Source organism: Rhyacophila brunnea, unplaced genomic scaffold (assembly GCF_057557595.1).
Source record: "Rhyacophila brunnea isolate RB1 unplaced genomic scaffold, BYU_Rbru_1.0 scaffold_20, whole genome shotgun sequence".
In the NCBI taxonomy this organism is placed as follows: domain Eukaryota; kingdom Metazoa; phylum Arthropoda; class Insecta; order Trichoptera; family Rhyacophilidae; genus Rhyacophila; species Rhyacophila brunnea.
The window spans coordinates 38,122,420-38,142,158 of NW_028232860.1; the positions used below are offsets into that span (position 1 = coordinate 38,122,420).

Genomic DNA, 19,739 nt, shown 5'->3' on the forward strand with positions numbered 1-19,739 from the left:
CAACTTTTTCGTTCGCTATCTTTTATATTTCTCATCAAATATACAATCATCATTCTTCATTTTCAACAACTTCTGGAATAATGAACGTTATCAAATCACTTTGTTGAACTTCAGATTAACTTCGCTGTTTCCACTTAAGGGTCGAGACGCGCCGGCCGCATAATTCGGCCCGGAAAAACAGGACCGCGTATTTTACATGCGTGTGTCTTGACCCTTATGTGTAAACTTAAAACAAATATTATAGAAAATTCACAAAGATTTTAATGTACACATTACGATTCCATACTTATACATATATCATACTAATATGGTAATAATTGTAATCTAGGTACTAATACAAGACCGTTGACAATCTTTAAAAGTGGATAGTATTAATAATTAAATAATAGGTAGATATAGAAGACAATTAAAATTATGGCTTAAAGCTCATAAACATATTTGTATCAAGCTTGGTGGCAGGAAATATAAAAATAATTATTAATTTGAAGTATATTCCTCAGGTGTTAAAAACTATGAATGTTAAATAAACAATATTATATTCTCAATTATTCGTTGAATAAAATTGATAGTTTATTAAATTATTAGCAAGTCAAAGTACCTATTATTATTATTATTATTATTAGTACCTATCTATTAATTTTTAAAGCGTTTTAGTTGGGTCGTTGTGTGCTATAGTTAATTTCGTCGTAATTAGATAGAACAAAGGTGACTAAATTGGTAAAGCACATTGACTGGAATCCCATGAATACATGCCCGAGTCCTGTCAGGCGTCGTATTTTATGATAGTTTTCTCTGTTAAGTATCTACGTTTAGAGATGTTTCAAAATTATGGATGTTCAATAAAAAATATTCTCAAATTAGTAGCGACGCGTGGTATTGAGAAGTGTTGTTTTGCGCGCAAAATTTGTACTTTCCAAACTGCATTTAATTTGAAAACAATGCTTACGTGGTGTGGATGAGGGTTTCAAATAAATGATTATGCACGGACATTTTTGGTTTAGGGGCTGTAAGATGTTTACATGCATTTGTAGACTTCGTTGTATTTATATAGTTGTATAGATTAATTCATACAGTTGGATAAACGAGAATTGGAATCGTTTCGTTTTAGGCCTCTTTTTTTGTTAACACACCATTTAACTGATGGTATTTTAATAACATAATATATAATAATATGTAGGTATGTATGTGCACTAATAACATCTAAACTCAGCTTTACGAAGCCGACTTTCCAAACGTTTGACATATTTTTTGTGTTATTATTAAATTTAGTTAAACCTTTGGTTGTAATGTTGTTCCACGTAGGTCCATCCAAACCGCAAATTGACAAAAAACTGTGATACTTAGAGCAATAATTATGGACCACACGGCATCATGCGAGTCATTCAGTTTCTAAAACTACCATGTGTACAGTACCTATACCCTATTCTATCTCAAACTAATGCTGCCATCCCGTGGCACATTTTGAATCGAAAACTAATAGTGACGATCTAGCTAGAACCACACTAAGGTGGTGACGTGTGATAGTACAACTTTTTCCTTCTGAAAATTACACATTTGAGTCACGTCCTTTCTCATATCTTTAACTTTAGTGGATTAGGATTAGAATGGGGCTATAAATGACAGGCAACTGTCACAATGTTTTTGTATGTTCTCAGTTTTCTTACTTAAAGTTCTTATTGTAATAGCACTGCGCTCACATGACAATGGTAATGTGTTCAGGCCATTACGCGCATCGTCAGTTTCATCAGCGCATCGAGAAAAACTTAATACATACATGTTCGTCAATTGTATGTTTTCACGAAACTATGCATAACTTTAGTTTATATCTAAAAAAGAGTTGAATTTATTTGGACATTTTTACTTAGGGTATGCCAAGTTGTGAATAAAGACACCTCATATCATGACAGCGATTTTCAACATCAAAGTGTCATTAAGTAATAAAAATAATAAACATTAAGGTCGAATTTTGCTATTCCTAGATATTATCATTGTACCTACCTGTATTTTGAGTGACATGTGTTATCATTTATTTATGATTTTAATCGACGCGCAAAAATACAGCAATCGATTGCATACGTAATTTTATGTGATATTAAGTATAAACGTAGAATAGTACCTAAGTCTAAAACCTCAGATCTATATGAATATTTATTATTTCAGTTTATAGACCTAGAGGCCATCCATACACTGAAACCGCACATGGTTTTGAACCGTGTGCTTCGTATGGCACTTATGATTTCTGTTCATGGAAGTATATTTATTTTTCACAAAGTAGGTATATCATAAACATCTGATCGTATCTGTTTTTATACCATAGACTTATAAATTTAGTGAAAATAAAAGTTTAATATCGCACACCGTTCTCAACCGCATACAGTTTTAGTCTATGAATGGCATCCTATTGTTAAAAATCAATGGTTTAAATGTTAAAAAGAATAATCGAAATATAGAAAAATCTTAAAAGAAATGAAAATAATATTAAATAAATATATTAAAATTAATATTGCATTCTACGGGTTTTTTAAAAAAGGTTTGTCGATAGCTATCGGTTGTAACACAATTATCAAGACTAGACTAAGACTAGATTAAGATAGTCTTGATAATGGTGTTACAACCGAAATAGCTATCTACAAACCTTTTTTAAAAAACTTGTTGAATTTAATATTAATTATATTTTCATTTCTTTTAAAATGGAATTCTACCAAGTAAATGCTAACTCAATTAATAGAAAAATCTTGTTTTTATAGTGAGAACATTCTGTCAAACTTGTTAATAACGAAGTGTTTTCATAAAATCCACATAATATAATAGATAATATCTATTACGCAATGTTTCCCAATCTGTGGTAAGTAATTGCACCCCAAACACGAAAATATTGAAAGGGTGCGAGGTGATAATATAACTAAATAAGCATAATCTATACCAATATTACCCAAACGCCAGAAAGTTACTTATATCGTATGAGTATGCTACAAGAGCAATTATAATTACTGTCAATGGTATTTTTTTTAAATCGGCGCAAATTACTTCGAGACAATCAACTATTTAATTTTAAAATTTATCGGTCATAAAATCAGATAGGGATGTCAAAGATCAAAGGGTTAACGAATTTCGTCATCCTCACATCCATTAGACTCAGTGAGGAGAGAAATCTCAACCGTTTAACCCCGAGGCCCCCGGGGCCATGCGTGTCAAGTCAAACAAACTGTACAACTCAAACGAAATATCAACACGTTGTGTGCTATGGATAGTCGAGTGTACCAGCATGCTTACGAACTCTGCTTGGCAATGGGACAAGTCAATTAAATAAATGAAATATTTATTTTTGCTTGACGTGTTTTTCAATAAATGATTATAAATTACTAAGCGTTAAAAGGTAGTTAATAAGATTGACACCAATAACCTGTTAACTATCGGGAGACCGCATACGAAAGGCTTTAAAAAATAAGAAATATTAGAAGGTATTAAATTAAAACATGGAAAGAACAGCGAATAGTGTGTGAAGAAATTTAAGATCTAAGTCTACGATGGAAAGAATGGCGAGACACTCATTGAAGTGGAACGAAGTGACTGGGAATACACACCTTGTCAGTCAAAAAATGTGTTTTTATTGAAATTGCAAATGGTGTTAGTTTGTTTTTAAAATTATATTAAATCAATTTATACTTATTATGAATGGCACGTGGTGATAAGAAAACATTCTGGTGCATCCCTCACCTGATTAGATAGACAATGTAGATTTTTATATCACGGAGTTCGAATATGATCATATACCCAATGTGACGGTATAAGTAATATTTACTTCGTCTTCTGCAGTGGCTGTTTTCAGAATGCTGTGCCCGATGTAATGACAGGTTTGGAGGCCCCATTTGCGAACAATTTGTCTATGCGATAAACTACGATTTTATTGTTACAAATACAGCAACATTCTTGGTTACAGTTTGATTGTTTACACTCATATTGTAACAAATATTTTTTTAAAGATCTATCATTTTATACGATATATCGTAATGGATTTTTGGGTTTCCATTGGGAGAGGCCATTATCAAGAGATGTCAGAGATACCGGATCGAATATTGGATTTTGCTGACAGTGCCGGAAGCCATGACTCTAGTAACGATTGACACATTACTCTGAGCAACATTTGCTCTTAACTAATCGAATTCCTTTTGGCATTCTTAGAACGACGTTTGCATTCATACACCTACACTACACACTTCATCAGAACACATATCATCTCTTGATAATGGCCTCTGCAATGAGTCCGAAACCTCGAGGAAAGAAGGAAGAAGTACACACGGGGAAACCCAAACATCTATTAAGTTAAAAAACAACCGTGAAAGTCTCAAACATTATTATACGATATATTTTGTCAACGGTATAGGTCTAGTGTACGTTGGTAACTTGTATACAAGACGACTTGGCATCGACTAGGTTGAGAGATGCCTTAAATTGCTTCGACCTCTAACACCCGCACTCCTTTATTGGCCACTCACTCAATTAAAATGCAATTAAATAAACAGACCCGACAACGTCGCGTAGCGGCCTAGTCAAATAGAACAAATCATACTGCCCACGCGGCTCGCATTTACTATTGCACGAAAGGACAGGACAAGGGAAACTGAGTACCTACTCACTTAACTGTAAGGTGGGTCGCACATATGAACTCGTCTCGACTGAAAACGCGTCGACTTTATCAATGTGATTTTTTAAGCATTCACAAAACACATTACCACACACCCGCAATGGCCGAACGGTAGCGGATTTTCTATATCTGGGTCTGGCAAGTACACATATTGTTACCTACTTACCTAATAAGTTGAGCAAGTGGCTGACATCCATTTCTCGTAAAAACAAAATTTGTTAATACAAATCTCTACTCTGTGGAAGCCCATTTTATGATCCTATTAGGTTCGGACATGGTCGAAAAAAAAGCCAACGTCGACTCAAAATGAGCGCAGTTTTTGCAAACGCAGCGATTGACAGTTATACGACGATCATATTATGACGATTGACAGATATGACGATCATATTTTTTTGGAATTTGTCCGTTTTTCCACTGATTTTATGATGTTTACAGGTTTTTTTTTAATTTCCCGATATCTCGAGAATTCATTTCGGGAAATCCCGAATCTCGAGATTGCGATTTTCTCGGGAAATACCCAACTCTACCTATAACGTACCTACCTAGTGTGTAGTATTATTTTAAAAGGTTACTTTTGTATTTGCCAAGTGTGCACCTAACCTAATGCTCATTTCGGTTACGAATCGTTTATTTTTCTCTAGCAGACAGTTTTTGCCACCTAAGGGACAGCAGGCCATGCAAACTGCGGTAATAGTTAAATCAAATTTTATTGGAATCAAACAAGATTAGCGCCGTGTGGCTATGCTCAACACGGATCGTATTTATTTACGTGGCAAATAATGACATGTGATTTCATCTAGATACGGAGAAAAAAATGACCATAATAAAAAAAAACTTTAATACGTCAATATGACTTCATAACCATCGCTAATTTGGATTTGATTACTAATTGCCAGACACGACAACTTATACACGATACAATTATCATGAAATTTATATCACCGGAATCCAGGACAACATGAAATTAGCTGCTATGAATTAATAGAGTCCAGTTCGGTATAAAAACTACGGTATAAAAAAATTTAATATAGCATTCTAACAATTTGCCTTGCGTTAATTTCTAGACGCGAAAATGATTTACGGAAATATGCTGAAAATGCGATACAGAAATTATCTCCCAAGATTTACTGCACCACGCCTATATCTACAGTTCATAAAAAATATATGTAGACTTAAGTATATTTTTAAAAATTTTATCCTGTTGGCAAGAATTATTATATTATGCGTTGTCGCGAGGTTTATTTTTATTTTTACCACTAGCAATAAGAGCAACACTGGAATAATAGTCAGCACATCGTTTAGAAATAGAAAGCAATAAAAATATTGTTTTGTCAGAATTTATCATGCAATAGTGTTATGTTGTTGAGTTATCATGCTATTACTATAATTTAAAGGCCATCTATTACTCAGGCCACGGCACGAAATACCGAGCTCCGATAATAGTGCTAAAAGTGTACTTGCATATTATCACAATATAATTGAGCCGTTGCCCGGAATAATGTTGTATCCAACAAAACTGTCAATGTTGAGTTATTGATGGAATAATGTTGGGTATGTTATTATGCATCTTTTAAGGTAAGTATTATGGTCGGGAAACAATATTTAAGCTTGTGGCAGCATTTTAAAGTTATTGGTTTATGGAAGAACGTTGTCTATGCAGTTGTCAAAATGGCGTCGCCGTCCGTCAATATCACGGAGCGTGGCTTAATTCATGTAAATAAAGGAAGAAAACGGACATCCAATGTTTTAAACTGGAGAGATAATAAAGCCAAGAAGTTGAAGGATGCAGGAAAAGAATATTTATCCAGAAAAAATATTATTAAACCTGCAATTGAGCCACCGAAACAGGTTTGTGGAATAATGTTGTATACGATTTGACAGTTCTATTGATGTCACGAATAAAATTACTATGTTCGACATATTATTCCTCGTCGAACGTTAATCGATTGTATTCAAATGATTTATCCATATTGTTATTTGATAATAATGCTTGCATTATATTACTCTTTATATTGTTACTTAATATAATACCTTTTCAAATTTTTTAATCGTTTCTTTCTATTTTTCGCAGGGTCGCGTTTGTGCCGAAAAATGTTTGAATCGCGGATGTGTTCTCGATTTTAACATTAAGACAGAAATACAATCAGCATTCAGGTTGCTAAATCATAATGGACAGAGTCATTATCTCGTCTCATGTATCGAGAAATTGAATGTCGGACGCCGTATTCAGAGAGCAGACGAAGATAGTGCTAATTATGATAATCACTCACCGATTGACTTATGCTTTGTGACCGTGAATTTGCTTTAATAGAGCAAAGGAAACGGGTTTCGAAGGTAATGGTGCCGGATCAGTGGAATCAGGTTATTAAAGAAAGCCGTCCAAACAACCCATTTCATATACAGAATATGGATCGCATTGACTTTAAAAATTTCACAGATGTTGAAAATGCAATGCAGAGACCAACAAAAATGAAGATCACTGGTGCCATTTGGCTTCAGCTCTCTGCTGATGATCCCACGACAATCAGAGCTCGAACCTCCCACAATGAACTGGAATCATGGACATCATACAGTCTTCTACCACCTCTTCGTGGAGGACGGGGAAGATTGGCTAACGTACGGAGAAATTTCATGCAGTTAGGGAGCTTGGAACTCACTCCAATGTACTCCAATCCGCTGCCAATCAAGGCTGCTAAGCTCAAAGACCTCAATGATATGTGTGAATTCATGCTAGATGAGCACGCTGCTTTCTATAAGGCACTATTGAGTGAAGTAGAATAAATAAAAAGCATTTTGTGGAATAATGTTGTATGTGAAATTTTCATATACAACATTATTCCATTAATTCACTATATTTTTTTGTAATAAATTCAAATTTAATTGTCTTTCTTCACACTTTATATTTTAAAACTCTTAATAATTGTTTGTTTATTGTATTTCAAATATAAAATGTAAAAAAACATAACTGATTTAGTTTTTTCCATTTTTCTCAAAACAAGAATATTGTTGGATACAACGTTATTCCGGGCAACGGCTCAATTAAGTAAAGTTGGACAGTTTGGTCAGGAATCGAAACAGGGTGGGAAGAGTGGCAAGCTAAAGAGGGCGAAAGTAAAGAGTCATTTAAATACCGTCGGCGATAGCGACCGTACAGTAAAACCCCAATTTTATAATTATTAACTTAACTATGAAACGTTATAACATCAGGTTGCTTCTCAGTATGGCTACCAAATTTAATAAACACGACATACCTATACTCGAACAACATCTTGTCTACGTGTTAAAACTGTGAACTAACAAGCTTCTCCCATTTTTAACCACAATTCCATTATAAACTAACAAGCTTTTGCCCTATTCTTGTTGGATAGTAGTTAACCATATTTTCTACTAAATTAACTAAAAATAATTTCCACTAACTTTATATTTAACACAAAAACAATAAATATTAGTAACACTTGCTCGCAGTTTTTAAATGAATGTAGTCATTCAAATCTACATTTACCGGCGACTTGTACAAAACATATTTAATTCAGCCGTAGAAATTATATCTTACTCTAACGGATATTGCTGAGATATAAGCGTGGCGAATGGTTTCTCACTCGCACTTATGGTTCGTTTTTGTTCAGGCCTTGATCGGAACACATTTAATGTGTGTAACAACTTTCGAGCAGTTTGTATACAATATTCACCCGATATGTAGGTCTGGACTACGCATATATTCTCCGTTCAATAATAGTTAGGTTCAATACACATATTATTGGGAATACTGGAGATGTCATGAAAACGATTGAAGTCACCGTGACTGTAAAATGTGCAGGCGATAATATTATTTCTTTGTTAAAAAAATAAAACTGAATGAGAGAGACAAATAATAATAAAATTTATACCAAAATAACCGCAGAGCAGTTAGTTTTCCACGAAAAGAAAACGCTTGTGAATGAAACAGAAATGTTATATTGGGACAAGTATTATGACTTTTTACATTGGTCAATAACCGGTGGACGATATACCTAAATAAATAGTAAATACTATGTTGGAAGGTTTATGTTTTTATTTTATTTTAATTACCAACGGAAAAATGCATTCCGTTTAGATATTAAGTGGAAAATCACGATAGGTAGGAATTCATAAAATGTATATCACTTGGTACAAAAAATATTTAACTGCCTATCTATTCGAATGTAACTAGAAAAAATTATCGGCTGAATCTTTCACACAATCTTTCTTTTTTGTAACCCACTAAAGTTAATAATCATAATATTACATGAACTTAAACATTCAATTGTGATACCGACTTATCTTTTATTCGCGTAAAGTACGTGACCAAGCACTTTTTTGATTTTTTACCTATTCCATAGATAATATTTGCATTTTAGATATCAATTCATTTAGCATTCAATAAACGAAGTGTCAATGAAATTGAGAAAAAATAGTTACGAATAATTTTAAATATCTCTTAAAGATAAAACTCTAAATAATCTAAAAACGTTATTTAATCGAATAAACATAAGAAAATAATATCAACACGTGGTGATTGCGTATATAAAATTTATCCCAAGAGGGCGCGTCATCACTCCAGCGACCGCGTTTCCAGACCAGTTTCTTGAATTTTCGTATAGCGCATCTGTTAGCAGAGTTGGGGGTAAGTAGAGAGTACATTGAGTACGTTATCTTTTGGGTGCAACCGTAATAAGGTACAATTCTCGAGTGTGGAGAAAAATGGAATAAACTTTAATACTTAAAAATATGGTATTTTCAATTGTCTGTAGTATAATGGCTAAGCATGCATTCAAGTTTATCACTTAAACGAAACGTGTATTCAATATTGGTAATATTATTAGAAACGATTGAGTGGGCTTTGTATTTTTTTTTTATTTAAGACGGTACTTCAGTGAAACGGCAAATATTTTTCAACTATAGGTGCGACGAAATTTTGTACTCGCTAGCAACCAGAGAGCGAACGTCGAGCTGTGAACACGTCAATTTGTTCCGTGATGGCGATGGGGGTATTAATTCTTAAATCGTGTAAATATGACTAAAAACGATACCCATTTACTTGAAAAAGAAAACATGTCAATGAATATTATTGTTACTAATAGAACAATAAACAGAACATTAAATGGACGCATGTTGGATTTATATGACAAATTATATTTCGTTCGGCACGCGTCATTTGCACAATCCGCCTAGCCACGATCTTTTTAGACCATGCCTCAACTGAGGTATAGCCTTAACGTCATTAACTCATAAACCAAATCTGACCTCAAAGCCTTTGTTTATGGCTATATGTAATCAATGTGGTAAGCCTTTATGAAATAAATTAACTAGGTACCGAGAGTTATGAGTATTTAATCTGTTTCTCAATAGCAAAAGCTCAAGCAACAAATGTTGTACAAATTTACTCTTCAGACTATCTTTTTATGTTTTATATTGAAGCATTGTGTTTTAATAGAGTGCATTTACAGCGTATCCACTATTGTTAATTTCTGTGAGATGTATTCTATGACACAACTTCATTAATCTATGTAATTCTGATGAGTGTTAAAAAATATAGTTGTTCGCGAATATTTTAGTGGTGTACAGACAGCGATGTAAAATGATTAGACAGTTCGCGATCACTGCAATGCGAGATCATAATGATTTTTGAAAATGGAACGCTAGAAGTCAGCTGCATGATTTATTATTCGCTCCTGTTTCGCCCGTGCTGTTTATACTTCCAGTGTTGCCACCGTTGGGAGAAAATTACTCTCGTGTCAGCATTGTTTTGATCGTGACGTATTTTAATTACATTTATTATTTTAAACAAATGTTACATATCAAAAATTTAAGTCAGTATCATCTCTAGTAAATATTTTTCCAGCATCTTCTCAACGTTGTAACCATGCCCATTCGGAAATAAAGGACTTTTTTGTTAATTAGTTAACCATGTACCTATGTTATTATCGATTTGAAACGAAGGATTTGAACTATAATAAATAGAACGCAATTTTTTTTTTGTACATATTCCACTTTTTTATTAAATTTTGTTAATTAAGTTTTATTAATATTAATCAATAATACAATGCAGTTCCCAAATGTATTGACAGTTAACACAATAAAAGAAATTATAATACAATATAATGTGCTTTATACCTACGTTATTTCTATTATGAAATTTGAAATTACTTAGCAAACAAATTTCTTATTCACGTAATATGGCGACCATTTTCATGAGTATTGTGATAGCTGACTCGAGGACAGTTATAAATGGTTTTACACAAATTTTACATGGTTTTTCAATTACATAATAATGCCGAAGTGTGGTTATTATCGGCTGCTCATTTATCTACTCACCGTGACAGAATTTCTTTTTATGCGCCTTAAATATTGACAAATTAATGTCGTAGCAGTAGTGTGAAGTTGTCTGCAAATGGACCAGCAATGATAAGTCATTTGAAGCCAATTTCATATGTGGACAAGTGGTCCTTTTTTTCTTAATTTTTTTTAAGATTTGGTTCGATCTCTATAGAAGATTTTCAGCATCTTTGATTTTAACGAATATTTCGTACAAAATTAGATTTCCGCGACAAACCGGTGGTCAGCGAATCACCCGAAACTGCCTGTCAAATCTGGATTGTTGTGTCGCTAAGGGCTAATAGATATGGCGCTGCAAGTTGCCTTACCAGATCGCGAGTGGAGAACTACAAGGTTCTAAGTGTTTGTCCTTGGAGAAACAAAAGTAACAATGAGGTAGCTTAGAATACTACTTCTTTGTTGGGTTTGTTTTTTCAAGGACGAACACTTAGAACCTTGTAGTATTAGGGTCACGAGATGTGTATTATCTGCATATTATAGGATGTCCAAACTGAATTGGCAGCTCCGTTTGTTTTAACCCTTAGGTATATACGGAGGGAATGTCAGTAGTGGATATAAAATAATTAGGTACCTAGCTATTTGATACTTTTTAGGTTTTAACGGGTATTTTAAATGAACAACATAACTTTGTCTAAGTATGCATAAAACAATAAACAATCTCATATATTGCTATTAACTCGTGTTAATTAAAGGGTATGTAGGTAGGTATACTCTATGAAAGAAGCCCTATAAAGAAGTATTTATATAAATATACCCTATTCTAATTACGTTACAAGTCATATAAAAACATATTAAATCTATATCATATATAATATGTCCTCTTCAATGTGTCTCAAAAGTAATTTTTAAATATTGGTTAGTCATGCATTTAATACTTTTCTAAACACATTTTCACTGGGAAAAAATACCTGACGCGGATTCGAACCGGTGACCCATGGAAAAAGAATTGATCATTGTAGACTTCGTATGGTTGGGGTACATCGACATCACAAATAACTAAAAAATAAACTTAGTACAAGTAAAAGTACCTACCTACTACTAGATACTTCCAATTTCCAATGACAGTGCTACGAAGTGGTGTGGGAATTATCAGCATTTACTTATGCTTTTATTCATTTCGCTCTAAAGCCAGGATATAATATAAAACACGTAGGTAGGTATTAGATGAAAAAATGGGTTCCCATTTTCACATAGGATACTTGAACAAATTTTTGTTACACTAATAACCGTAAATACACATAATACATTTTGAATCTAGGCGAGAGGCTGGGAGCCGCCTTGGGTTGTTAAGCCACTGATTACGAAGATGAACAATCGCAAAAACAGTACAAGCAAACATTAACACATCCGTTATCTCCTATATATTATTAATGAATATGCAAAATATCGATTGTTCTATTTTCTACAATACACTAAATATGTTTATGTGGCATCCTTTAATAATTCACACTATTTGACTTAATATGCATGTACAATAAAACCTTGGATTACGAGTAACTTAGTCTACGATTGTTTTAACTAATTAATAATAATAAATTAATACTTAAATTTTAACTTGATAAACGAGTGAGGTCTTGCAATAAGAGCAACATTTTGTAGAATAGCACCACCCGAGTGTTTATAACTGTAACAGTGCGAGCGATGAAAATTTGGGTTTAGGACGATTCGGTGCCGGACAACTGGGCGCCACGCAATCGAATGAAATTCGAAAATAAATAGACGTTCGTGAATTATAGATAGGTACTTTTCAAATATATATTTAATATTATTACTTATTTATATTTAAATTGTTATATTATAATTTAATACTTGGTGAAAATTTAAATATGCACGCAAAAATAATGATTCAATTGTGCATTATGTTTAAGTTCCAATGGGAATAGGGTTTTTATTAATTTTATATAAAGCCTTGGGCATGATAATTCTCAATCCGCAATAAAAACATTATGTTAAGAGCAAAATGAATTAAAACTACTAGGTACCTAAGTAGTAGATAAAAACTGATTAAAATTCTCCATCTACTTTCTGTATAAAATCGTTACGAACGTAGGTATATTTATTTCATTTGACAGTACGGCGTCCAATTGTTCTGGCGCCCAGTTGTCCCATTCCCGAAATTATGGTATACGAGTGCTTTCAATTACAAATCCGTATCCGGAACGGATTATGCTCGTAATCCAAAGTTTGACTTGAGAGGGCAAAGCTACCTATCTCATACCGATTACTTAATTGCGATTTAAATTGAGAACAAAATAAATGTTGTTTTAATTTTAGGCAATAAAAAATAATAAGTACCAATACCTATCAATTTAAAAACAATATGCTCTGGCTCTGCATTTTACAATGATTGACAATACACCTACATATGTATATCCTTATAAATTATACCAATACAAATACGTATTTCACCCCCCCCCCCCTCCTAAATCCATCGTGAAGAGCGGGGGGGATCAAAAAGGGATTAAATGAAAACAATTTAAGCTAATACCTAACATCAGTGTTCATGTAAGTATTCGACGGAATAAGGGGATTGCAATTTAAAATACCTAATTTAGGTATTTATTTATTAACTTATAAAGTAGATAAAGAAACATTGTACACAGACCGCCAGTCAAAAATGATCAAAGTTAAACTATATATCTACATACTTCTTACATTTAATAGTGCCTACCTAGGTACCTACACTATATATTATAATACCAGGGTTTCGGCCCCCTGGCCACCTTCAGCGGGATAATGACGCATTAATGGGCTCGGCGCTCCGATTAGCCAATAGAGCACCGACACTATTGCAATCTTTAAGTTCCATTATCTCGAAAAGTAGATCGATAACACCTGATGAACCAATTCAAATGTTAGAAAAGTTCGTTTTTTTAAAGAACGTTGTACCTACCTATATACAAGAGACCCCATCCCATGTTCAGAGTACCTACCGAACCACCCCCAATTTTTATAGAATGTATTTTAACTGCATTACCACTTAGGTACATATAAATATACCAGCTACACGGGGAGGGGAGAATGACAAAATTAGTAAAAACGTGACCAAATTTAAAAACACATGATGCTATCCGGTGACAATATTAAACACAATACGGATAGTTTCATTTTGCAACCAAATTGGTAAGGGCTGATAATGCCAGGCTACGTATCTACTTCCAGAAAAGGAAATTGAAAACTATCTCTGAATAATTGGTCGCCCGAATGTCATCCTAACCACAACAGTAGGTACCTACTGGGTTATTAGTAATTCTCGGAACCGCAGAAAAATAACATTAATCTATTATATCGGTAATAATATATACAAATAATAATGACATATTACAATGGATGACATATCCTGAGAATATTCAACACAAAGAACTCTGTCGCGCATGAACGAACTGACAGTACGTAGGTACCTATACGGACCCATATTATATTTTGGATTTTCAGACACAAATGTTTACTCTTATATTAAAAATACACCCCTACAACAGCGCTATATTCACCTGATTGTCACGCCATATTCGTGATTTTATTTATTTTTTAAAAAATAAATTAAACGCGATTTTGACGTTGATTTTAAATGTCAAACACTGATCGAATTGGATTTAAATTAATGTAGTTCGAAATTCGAAATAATCATATTCGAATTGAGCAACATTTAAATGTGTATATTTTTTGCACACACAGCTTTTAATATGTTCCAATTTTAAAACATGTCATTTTAAAGTTGGCACTCTTGTTTTTATTGTCTTTATCACTCGATTTGCACACTCGTTCGAAATTTAAATTCTGACGTTTCCGTGTATACATCACTTCGCGGTTTTATATATTTTCTTACAGCGTATTGATATCGGCATCCAATGGTGGATGTTGATCTTGATTTCGATGTTTTTTTATCGGGTTAATTGAACGGAGTGAAGTTGCGCACGCACCACCGCACCTGCGCAGAGCTGCGCGGGACTGATCGTCGCGCAAAGCAAACCAAGAGCTTCCGGTCGCAACGTCACACCCCTCCATGGGTACAAAACGAATGGAAATTTCAAAAAAAGTATGAAATTAATAATATTCCAATTATTCTAAATTAAAAAATGCATACGGTGACGAAATATAATTAGTCCGGAGAATTAAAAAGACTACCTAGTCGCAAATATTAATAAAAAAGCTTAAAACTTTTAAGTAGGTAGGTAAGTAATTAATAGTGTCCATTATTTACGATGAAAACAATATTACTGTTTTACCACCCATTGAAAATGAATGAGCTTTAATATTGTTTTGAATATTTTGTAATTGCCCATTTTATAATTTACCAAGTAGGTAGGTAGGTACCTACCACCTACAATACTTAAACACTTCTACCACTAAAATCAATATAGGTATTAAGATAATATAAAATAGCACATTACTTATCTATAATTTATGGGAATATATGTAAGTTTATGCATATATATTAGAAAGCCACCGGAAGTACACTTTCAAAGAAACTAATATCCATGTCGTAGCATAAAGAATGTTGAAATATAGGTATCCATATATTATAAATTATGATATAGGTAGGTAGCTATAAAACGATCATGTAGTAACTTCATACTTATGTTATTAGGTTACATTATAATATGAGTACATACTTAATCCTATAACATATAATATAATATATTGTCTAATCTGACATCCCCAACTGATTTAATAAAATTTACATATTATGTTATTTTATTCAAAATTTTAAAACCACGATAATATAAGAAATATGTAGGTACATACTTGCGAGTATAAAACTTTAGAATAAGGGGTCACAATTATTAGCTCTAGGACCAAAATACGTTTCGAATGTGGGTCTCGTTCATCTCGCTCGGTCGATCGCGCGACAATTTAACGCGACAAAATGAGACGGACGATTCCGGGCGATCTCGGCGAACTTCTACAAAGTAATAATAACAATACTAACATGGGATCAGTGCGGCTTTATGAATGAAGGCGTGTGTCTCTTTCCGCCGCGCGCGCGAGATGACAATAATCCGCGCGCGGGAGGGAGATGGATTTTCTACGTCGAGATTATGTTCAAGTGTCATGATCCGGGCAAACTTTTACAACTGCCAGCAAGTAGGTACATCATGGCGACTGGGTTTATGAATGAAGTTATTGCGTCTCGTTCGCTCTTAGCGGGCTTCTCCGCCGACTCCTTGCGCACAGGCCTGGCAATGATGTGGGATATCAACTCGAGGATACGCGTCCAGGGTGGAATTCAAGGATAACGGATTAGTTAAACATAATTCAATAACGCAAAAAACGGAAAACATCCAAAGTCCTTAAAGCATGACTAAATGATTAATAATCGGCTTGGCGGGGTGTGGGAATCACAAGGGAGATTTACAAAGCAATTTTTTGTTCAGTTTGTGCTTCGTAAGACCTCTCATAACCTCTACTTGCAGTGGGCTTTGCGTCGTTGTCCCCTCTTAGGCACCGGGTTTGTTTCTGTTGAAATCACAATAAATTTGTGTGATTTCCTAAAATCCTGAATGTTTATGTAATTGTGCTTGTTGTGTGAAGTATGTATTATCACATAAAACCTTACCCACGACTTCAGAGACAGGTGTGCTGACAACTAGGTACTCCAGTTTGTCCAGTTCGTCTGCCATCTTAAATTAAACATTAATGGCTGTTTCTATGGTTATTCTGCATATTCATAAAAATACTTTTCAAATATCTTAATAAATAAATTATTAACATTAATATATTAATATTAATGATATAATTAATATTAATATTATATTAATATTATGTCCCTATTTAATTTGCGCCGGAGTGCATAGAGACAAAACAGATGTTTCCTAGTGATAAAAAATAATTGGTGTCAATTATAAATTGAGATACAATATAATATACAATAAATCAACTTAACAATCAAGTGACGTAGTAAAAAAAATATCATTTATAAAAAATATAAATACATCATAATATAAACATAACATTTGTATTTCGTAGCTCATGTGGATCATCTTTATAGATTGGCGGCATGATTTTTATTATATACAGGAAGCTACATATTTTGAAATATTCCCCAAAATATATATCATCATCAGCCGGGGTCAATCCACTGCTGGATGAAGGCCTCCCCAAGCTACATTCAACTCTCTCGGTCCTGTGTCGTTCGCTGCCACGTATTTCCGCCGAACTTTACCAGTTCGTCAATCCAGCGGCTTTTAGGGCGGTCCTGTGGCCGTTTCATGCCCCTTGGGGGGTACCACTGGATGACGGCATTTGTCCAGCGGCCGTCCTTTCGGCGAGCAATCTGCCCCGCCCATCTCCATTTCAGCTGTTTGGCAACGTCTATTACTACATCACGTATACATATACCTATACATGTTTTCAAACAATTGTAATTATTCAATCGTGGTCATCACTATCTCTATTCAAGGCTCAAGTCGTTCATATTTATCCCGTGTGACGTTTACTCCATTTTCGTATTTTTCCAAAATATTTGTGAATTTCTTATTCTGTAAAAAGTAGAGGTTCGTGTCGGTTTACGGGAAGCCAGCGGCAAACAAATTTTGAAAATAGCCGATATACTGGATTATTTGTTAGGTTAGGTTAGGTTGGTTAGGTTAGGTTTTGTTTTGTTAGGTTGGTTAGGTTAGGTTTTCATTCTTGAATTCATAAATTTGGCCAAAATCGGCCATTAAAATTAGCGCGGTGTCCACCTAGCTTCCCGTAAACCGACTTGTACCAAAGTAGCTAATAATGCGGAGACTAAATTAAATATCCAACAAAACATGTTTATACTGTAAGAAAAAACAGAATATGCAAGGGTTAATATCTATGATAACATCAAAGATTTTAAGAAGATAAGTAGATAGGTAGTCAGAAAGTACCGATCCACGGGCATCAAAATATATTGCATTTGTTAAAATTTTGATATCTTTTTAATTGCATTGTTTTTGCCGTTCGAAAACTGATATTGGTATTATTAATCGAAACAAATGGGAACACAGTAATAATGGGATCTGAAATACCTAATGGGTGTGGATCATGGCCCCACATCCTGAAGTGGGCCCCCAGGCCAGGATCTTTGGGGCCTCCCCCTACCTCTCGCTAAGGTTAAAACAAATGGAGTCCCGACACTCAACAGAAGCATTTTCCAAATATTTCTGAGGTAAAATTAAGAGTAGATACGTAGTCAATGTATTTTTAACGGTTTTTTAAAACATATAGGTACTTGAATTATGGAGTAGTGTTGTCGAGTATCAACACTAAACTATCAAAAATTGCATTATACAACCATATAGCTACCGCGAGAAATAGCGCCGCAGGCGACGTTTTTCCTATTTGGCAAATTTGTGATGTGCGTTTATCTGACTTACCACGCCACGCCCCCTTGAACCCGGGCCCCCAAGCTAAAGCCCTGTCAGCCCCCCTTGTGGGAGGCCATGGTGTGAAGTAACAGGCTACCGATCTCGAGTGTGGAAGAATATGGGATAAAATCAGATAGTTTGAATAATAGATATAATCAATATTTAAGACTAGTCCCACCCTGACCGGATAATATACCTGAAGTAAATGCGTGTACAGAAGGTGACCGCACATCCCATATCCGATCCGGGAGATCGTAAAAAAATACAATACATCCTTACTACAAAATATAGGTACCTACCCACACAAAAACAAATTACGTATACCTTTACGATTGTGCTTTCAAGGGTTGATTTTTTACACAGATTTTTTTGACGAACCCAAATTTTATGAATGAATGTGCGTAGTCGAATTATTTGAAGAGTTTCTCTCTTTTTATTCCGTACTATTTTTATTATTAGGTAACTAGTGCATTCATACCACGAAAACTCATAGGTCCTCGTAGTACAGTCAAATTACATATTATTTACGTAATAAAAAAAACCTTTTAGCACCTACCTAATCAATAAACACATTATAACTTACCTACTTCAAAATTTAATAATTCGTTGATAATTGTTTCATTGATTTTTAGTTGTTCTTGTAATCATCATCAGACAGGGTCGGTTCACTGCTGAATAAAAGCATGCCTTAGCACCTTACACTCTTCTCGGTATGTAGTTCTTCACAGCAACGTGGTGTGGAAATGTGTATTGGGGGCATGGCCCCAACAAGGGGGCAGGGGGGACTGACAGGGCTCTAGCCTGTGGGCCCGGGCTTAGGAGGGGCCCGGCGAGGCCAGTCGACCAGATAAGTGAGATAAACACACAACACAAATTTGCTTTAATAGTGAAAAAAATCGCAATTTTCTTTCAATAATGTTATTACTTAAAATTATATGGTTGTACGAAAAATGTTTAATTGTGTATTGACACTCGACAGCGCCTTAATTCAAATGGATGTATTAAAATCCTACTACAAAAAACACTAAATATACCTACACATTAATTTTACCGCATACACCATTTGAAAAACGCTACTGTAAAGCACCACACTGCCTTTATCCTTAGAGATAGGTAGGGGGCCCGCCAAAGATCCCAGCATGGGGGCCCAGTTCAGGATGTGGGGCCCAATGCGGAAAGATTACAAATTAACCAATGAAGAACCAAACAAGATAACGGATGTAGGTAATAGAGATTGCCAAGCTGATGAAATGGCGATGGACCGGACGTGCCACCGGGCGAGCGGTTAAGTTAGGTTAGGTTAGGTTTTCATTATTGAATTCATGAATTTTGACAAAATCTGCTATTACAATAAATTAGCGCGGCTCCCGTCTGGGTTCCCTCCCCATAACCGACTTGTACTAAAA

General features: G+C 34.4%; 1 protein-coding gene across 2 annotated transcripts in view; it reads right to left on the minus strand.

The window, feature by feature from the left end:
- pnt (ETS transcription factor pointed) overlaps positions 1-19,739 on the minus strand; it is a 429,327-nt gene that overhangs the window by 153,207 nt on the left and 256,381 nt on the right. Inside the window, exon 1 of one of the 2 annotated variants that reach the window (XM_085948069.1) lies at positions 14,491-14,624. The exons of the other annotated variant lie outside the window; for it this stretch is intronic. The gene's annotated coding sequence lies outside the window, so the exon portion shown is untranslated. Of the gene's footprint in view, positions 1-14,490; positions 14,625-19,739 lie in introns of those variants that run through there. 2 annotated transcript variants of the gene reach the window in all.